This window comes from Drosophila willistoni, unplaced genomic scaffold (assembly GCF_018902025.1).
Source record: "Drosophila willistoni isolate 14030-0811.24 unplaced genomic scaffold, UCI_dwil_1.1 Seg872, whole genome shotgun sequence".
NCBI lineage: Eukaryota > Metazoa > Arthropoda > Insecta > Diptera > Drosophilidae > Drosophila > Drosophila willistoni.
In genome coordinates, this window is record NW_025814768.1 from 26,931 (window position 1) to 35,000 (window position 8,070).

An 8,070-nucleotide genomic window follows, 5' to 3' on the forward strand; every position below is an offset into this window, starting at 1 on the left:
GTCCACTGAGCTGAGTACAAAACGTCATGAAGTCAGGAGACTTAGGCGGAGGCTCCAGGATGCTAGGCGCAGAGGGAACGAATCTGCGCAGTTTCTTGCAACTCATCTGCGGACGGCGGTCCGCGAGTTCAAGAAGCTCATCCTGAAGACGAAGGAGGACCATTGGCGGAACTTCGTTGGAGACCACAGAGATGACCCATGGGGGCATGCGTACAAGATTTGCCGAGGACGAAAGCGGTCCACAGAGTTGGGATGCCTTCGCGAGGATGGCAGGCCGGTCGTAACCTGGCACGACTGCGCGAGTCTCCTCCTCCGTAACTTCTTCCCAGTTGCGGCAGCGAGTGACGACATTGTCATTCCAAGCGGAGCTACACCGGTTCTCGAAGCCTTCGAGATCGGAGTATGCGTCGCCCGGTTGAAGAGCAGGCGCTCTCCCGGATTGGACGGCATCACAGGTGGTATCTGCAAGGCAGTATGGCGTGCTATCCCCGAGCACATAACAGCGTTGTTATCTCGCTGTGTGGCAGAGGGATATTTTCCCCTTGAGTGGAAATGCCCGAGAGTAGTGGCGCTCCTCAAGGGCCCCGATAAGGAAAGGAGTGATCCAGCTTCCTATCGGGGCATCTGCCTGCTGCCAGTGTTTGGCAAGGTGCTAGAGGGGATCATGGTGAATCGGATGAAAGAGGTGCTTCCGGAAGGAAATAGATGGCAATTCGGCTTTCGACCTGGACGCTGTGTTGAGGATGCCTGGCACCACGTAAAGGCCAGCGTTGCCGCCAGCCAGGCGGTATACGTGTTGGGTCTTTTCGTGGATTTCAAGGGTGCCTTCGACAACGTTGAGTGGAGCGCTGTGATGCGCCGCTTGATCGACGCGGGATGCCAGGAAGCCAGCTTATGGAGAAGCTTCTTCAGTGGCAGAAAAGCGAGGATGACCAGCAGATTCGGAGAGGTTGACGTGGAGGTCACTCGAGGATGTCCGCAGGGATCCATCAGTGGACCATTTATTTGGAACACTATGATGGATGTGCTGCTCCAACGTTTGGAGCCCCTGTGTGTATTCAGTGCGTATGCAGACGATCTGCTGGTCCTCGTCGAGGGAAGGTCGAGAGCCGAGCTGGAACGTCGTGGAAAGGAGCTGATGTCCGTCGTGGGAGCCTGGGGAGCTGAAGTCGGAGTTTCGATTTCGACCAGCAAGACGGCAATGATGTTACTTAAAGGGAGATTGGCCGCTTCTAGGTCACCCTTTGTAGAGTTTGCAGGAGCAGGCCTACGGTATGTAACTCAATACCGATACCTGGGCATCACAGTCGGCGAGCGGCTTAGTTTTCAGCCGCACATCGCAGGATTACGCGGTAAGTTGGCTGGAGTCAGTGGTGCACTCAGTCGCGTTCTGAGGGTTGACTGGGGTCTCAGTCCCCGATCCAGACGCACTGTGTATGCTGGACTCATGGTGCCTTGTGCGCTATTTGGTGCCTCAGTGTGGTATTCCGCGGTTAAGAGTACGATGGTCGCCAGGAGGCACCTCTGCTCTTGCCAGAGAGTCATGCTCTTGGGATGCCTGCCGGTATGCCGTACAGTGTCCACTGTGGCACTGCAGGTGCTTGCTGGAGCCCCCCCTTGGACTTGGTTGCCAGGCAACTGGCGATTAGGTACAAGGTGAAGCATTCCCACCCGTTGGAGGAAGGCGATTGGCTGTTCGGTCTGGATGTGGCAAATCTGGATCGGAAGCAGATGAAGGCGATGCTGGATGAACGTATGTGCTGCGAGTGGCAACGCAGGTGGGATGACGATGAGCACGGTCGACCGACTCATGAGTTTATCCCGGACGCATGCTTCGTCTTCAGCCGGAAGGACTTTGGTTTTGGACTTCACGCTGGATTCTTGCTGACTGGCCATGGATCGCTGAATGCATTCCTGTATGAGAGAAGTCTGAGTAGGACGCCCACATGTCAATGTGGTGCGCTTTGCGAAGACTGGCAGCACGTGCTAGTGGCTTGCCCACTCTACACAGATTTGCGAGACCTCGATGGACTTGGTGTTAGAAGGGAGGATACCCGTTGGGACTTTTCCCGGGTCCTGGACACACCGGAGCAGCTCCAGATGTTGGAATTGTTTGCGCGAGCGGCATTTAAAAGGCGGCGACGAATGACACAGGATCAACCAGTGCCGGGTCGGACGGGCCAAAACTGGTAGCAGTAGCTCACACACACTGCAAAGCCGTACCAGAGCGCTTTAATCTGGCAGATGAACCCCCATCGGGGTGACTCGGGGATGATCCATTCCTTGTTCAGGTGAACAAAAATGGCTAGTAGTTTCGACTGCGAACAGCCCGCCAAAGCTGCAAATCTGGTAGACGAACCCCATGAGGGGGGAGTTGAGGATGATCCATTCCCTGTTCGTGTTGAACAAAAATGGCTAGTAGTCTCTGACTGCGAACAGCCCGCCAAAGCTGCAATCTGGTAGACGAACCCCATGAGGGGGGAGTTGAGGATGATCCATTCCATGTTCGTGTTGAACTAAAATGGCTAGTAGTTTCGACTGCGAACAGCCCGCCAAAGCTGCAAATCTGGTAGACGAACCCCATGAGGGGCGAGTCGGGGATGATCCATTCCCTGTTCGTGCTGAACAGAAATGGCTAGTAGTTTCGACTGCGAACAGCCCGCCAAAGCTGCAAATCTGGTAGACAAACCCCATGAGGGGCGAGTCGGGGATGATCCATTCCATGTTCGTGTTGAACTAAAATGGCTAGTAGTCTCTGACTGCGAACAGCCCGCCAAAGCTGCAAATCTGGTAGACGAACCCTAGTTGGGGGGAGTCGCGGACGATCCATTCCGTGTTGTCGAGGACACATATGGCTAGTAGTTTCGACTGCGAACAGCCGACCGAAGCTGTGATTCGGTACTACGGGATGGGCTAGTGGCCCAAGGCTAGCCCAATTAGTGGTTGGCCCCCTTGTGGGAGATCGTAGTGGCTGTGGTTTGATACCCAAATGCGGGGAGAGTCATTGGACTCAGCGTGGAGTTGCGTTACACAACCGGGTGCTGTACCCATAGACCAGCAGAGGTTTTAGATGGGCCTCGCTCCTTACCCAGGGGGAGTGTCATGTCCGACAGCATGGCATTCAATAGGCACTGACGAGATGCTGCAATAGCAGTATCTCCGAAGGGCGTTGGTTGACGCATTGTTTTGACCCGCTGTACTATATGTCACAAGTGTGGCATATTAGAGTACCGTGGTTGTAAACCCTATTAATGGGTACACGTCACGTTAAATAAACTCGACTTCATGTCCCTATCTACTATCTAGCGAAACCACAGCCAAGGGAACGGGCTTGGAATAATTAGCGGGGAAAGAAGACCCTTTTGAGCTTGACTCTAATCTGGCAGTGTAAGGAGACATAAGAGGTGTAGAATAAGTGGGAGATATTATTCCTTGTGTTTGATATCGCCAATGAAATACCACTACTCTTATTGTTTCCTTACTTACTTGATTAAATGGAACGTGTATCATTTCCTAGCCATTATACGGATATATTTATTATATCTTATGGTATTGGGTTTTGATGCAAGCTTCTTGATCAAAGTATCACGAGTTTGTTATATAATCGCAAACAAATTCTTTAATGAGAGAGTGCATTTATGTATTTTTAATTTGAAATATTTGGTATAACTCCAATTACTCAGGTATGATCCAATTCAAGGACATTGCCAGGTAGGGAGTTTGACTGGGGCGGTACATCTCTCAAATAATAACGGAGGTGTCCCAAGGCCAGCTCAGTGCGGACAGAAACCACACATAGAGCAAAAGGGCAAATGCTGACTTGATCTCGGTGTTCAGTACACACAGGGACAGCAAAAGCTCGGCCTATCGATCCTTTTGGTTTAAAGAGTTTTTAACAAGAGGTGTCAGAAAAGTTACCATAGGGATAACTGGCTTGTGGCGGCCAAGCGTTCATAGCGACGTCGCTTTTTGATCCTTCGATGTCGGCTCTTCCTATCATTGTGAAGCAAAATTCACCAAGCGTTGGATTGTTCACCCATGCAAGGGAACGTGAGCTGGGTTTAGACCGTCGTGAGACAGGTTAGTTTTACCCTACTAATGACAAAACGTTGTTGCGACAGCATTCCTGCGTAGTACGAGAGGAACCGCAGGTACGGACCAATGGCACAATACTTGTTCGAGCGAACAGTGGTATGACGCTACGTCCGTTGGATTATGCCTGAACGCCTCTAAGGTCGTATCCGTGCTGGACTGCAATGATAAATAAGGGGCAATTTGCATTGTATGGCTTCTAAACCATTAAAAGTTTATTTTATAAACGACAATGGATGTGATGCCAATGTTATTTGTAACATAGTAAATTGGGAGGATCTTCGATCACCTGATGCCGCGCTAGTTACTTATTAAAACATTATTTAATACAATGACAAAGCCTAGAATCAATTGTAAACGACTTTTGTAACAGGCAAGGTGTTGTAAGTGGTTGAGCAGCTGCCATACTGCGATCCACTGAAGCTTATCCTTTGCTTGATGATTCGATTTTTTTAAATTGCTGATGTACTATTATTATATGGAAGAGTATTTCATATAATAATAAGTCCATTTCTATCCTCTTTTTTTTTTAGGTAGCCAAATGTATCGTCATTTCTTTAGTGACGCAATGAATGTACTTTAAGAGATTCCTACTCTTCATGTTTAAATGGGTGAAAAAAAAAGTTATATATATATATAAGTTAAAAGAACGAATACGGCGTTTCAAACTGTGTTCGTCATAATGTAGCCAAATGAATCGTCATTTATTTAGTGACGCAATATATATATTTAAAGAGATTCCTACTGTACCTATTAAAAGGTCAAAAGAAAAAAATGTTATATGTATATAACTTTAATAAATGAAAACGGCGGTGCCAACTGTCATCTTCATAATGTTGCCAAATGAATTGTCATTTATTCAGAGATACAATAAATATTTTTAAAGAAACTCCTACTGTCCATATTGAAAGGTGGAAAAATAATGTTATATGTATATAACTTAAAAGAACGAAAACGGCGGTTTCAACTGTGATCGTCATAATGTAGCCAAATGAATCGTCATTTATTTAGTGACGCAATATATATATTTAAAGAGATTCCTACTGTACCTATTAAAAGGTCAAAAGAAAAAAATGTTATATGTATATAACTTTAATAAATGAAAACGGCGGTGCCAACTGTCATCTTCATAATGTTGCCAAATGAATTGTCATTTATTCAGAGACACAATAAATATATTTAAAGAAACTCCTACTGTCCATATTGAAAGGTGGAAAAATAATGTTATATGTATATAACTTAAAAGAACGAAAACGGCGGTTCCAACTGTGATCGTCATAATGTAGCCAAATGAATCGTCATTTATTTAGTGACGCAATATATATATTTAAAGAGATTCCTACTGTACCTATTAAAAGGTCAAAAGAAAAAAAATGTTATATGTATATAACTTTAATAAATGAAAACGGCGGTGCCAACTGTCATCTTCATAATTTATATGAAAAAAAAAAAATTTACTCAACATTAAAATTTTTCATATCATATGAAAATATATCATAACGTATGGGATTTATTTAATATCGCCCATATATATGAAAAAAAAAAAATTTACTCAACATTCAAAATTTCTCATATCATATGAAAATATATCATAACGTATGCGATTTATTTAATATCGCCCATTTATATGAAAAAAAAAAAATTTACTTAACATTTAAAATTTTTCATATCATATGAAAATATATATCATAACGTATGGGATTTATTTAATTTCGCCCATTTATATGAAAAAAAAAATTTACTCAACATTTAAAATTTTTCATATCATATGAAAATATATCATAACGTATGCGATTTATTTAATTTCGCCCATTCATATGAAAAAAAAAAAAATTTACTCAACATTTAAAATTTTTCATATCATATGAAAATATATATCATAATGTATGGGATTTATTTAATTTCGCCCATTCATATGAAAAAAAAAAAATTTACTCAACATTAAAATTTTTCATATCATATGAAAATATATCATAACGTATGGGATTTATTTAATATCGCCCATATATATGAAAAAAAAAAAACAAATTTACTCAACATTTAAAATTTTTCATATCATATGAAAATATATCATAACGTATGGGATTTATTTAATTTCGCCCATTTATATGAAAAAAAAAAATTACTCAACATTTAAAATTTTTCATATCATATGAAAATATATCATAACGTATGGGATTTATTTAATTTCGCCCATTTATATGAAAAAAAAAAATTTACTCAACATTTAAAATTTTTCATATCATATGAAAATATATCATAACGTATGGGATTTATTTAATTTCGCCCATTTATATGAAAAAAAAAAAAATTACTCAACATTAAAATTTTCATATCGTATGAAAATATATATCATAACGTATGCGATTTATTTAATTTCGCCCATTCATATGAAAAAAATAAAAATTTACTCAACATTTAAAATTTTTCATATCATATGAAAATATATCATAACGTATGGGATTTATTTAATATCGACTATATATATGAAAAAAAATTTTACTAAAAACTAAAAATATTAATATCGCCCATTTATCGTATGGGAACATCCATATCATATGGGAATATGCATATCACATACGAATGTTTTATACTTTGGTGATTTCTTAAAAACGCCCATTTATTGTATGGGGAAAAAATGTTAATTTATTATTGAGTGGTACTTTCAAACATAAATGGTCAATTTCGAGAGTATGTGGCACAAAACCTACTTAGGTGGTGTGATGTCGAGCATGGTCAGTCATATGTTATATTGGTAAAATTCTTAAATTCATATGTCTTATGCATTTATAATCGGCAATGTCTATTTATTTATTTATTATAATGAAATTTGATGGTATTTATAAAAATACATATGAAAATTTATTGTTGAGTGGTACCTTCAAACATAAATGGTCAATTTCGAGAGTATGTGGCACAAAACCTACTTAGGTGGTGTGATGTCGAGCATGGTCAGTCATATGTAATATTGGTAAAATTCTTAAATACATATGTCTCATGCATTTATAATCGGCAATGTCTATTTATTTATTTATTATAATGAAATTTGATGGTATTTATAAAAATACATATGAAAATTTATTGTTGAGTGGTACCTTCATATATAAATGGTCCATTTCGAGAGTATGTGGCACAAAACCTACTTAGGTGGTGTGATGTCGAGCATGGTCAGTCATATGTAATATTGGTAAAATTCTTAAATACATATGTCTTATGCATTTATAATCGGCAATGTCTATTTATTTATTTATTATAATGAAATTTGATGGTATTTATAAAAATACATATGAAAATTTATTGTTGAGTGGTACCTTCAAACATAAATGGTCAATTTCGAGAGTATGTGGCACAAAACCTACTTAGGTGGTGTGATGTCGAGCATGGTCAGTCATATGTAATATTGGTAAAATTCTTAAATACATATGTCTTATGCATTTATAATCGGCAATGTCTATTTATTTATTTATTATAATGAAATTTGATGGTATTTATAAAAATACATATGAAAATTTATTGTTGAGTGGTACCTTCATATATAAATGGTCCATTTCGAGAGTATGTGGCACAAAACCTACTTAGGTGGTGTGATGTCGAGCATGGTCAGTCATATGTAATATTGGTAAAATTCTTAAATACATATGTCTTATGCATTTATAATCGGCAATGTCTATTTATTTATTTATTATAATGAAATTTGATGGTATTTATAAAAATACATATGAAAATTTATTGTTGAGTGGTACCTTCATATATAAATGGTCCATTTCGAGAGTATGTGGCACAAAACCTACTTAGGTGGTGTGATGTCGAGCATGGTCAGTCATATGTAATATTGGTAAAATTCTTAAATACATATGTCTCATGCATTTATAATCGGCAATGTCTATTTATTTATTTATTATAATGAAATTTGATGGTATTTATAAAATACATATGAAAATTTATTGTTGAGTGGTACCTTCATATATAAATGGTCCA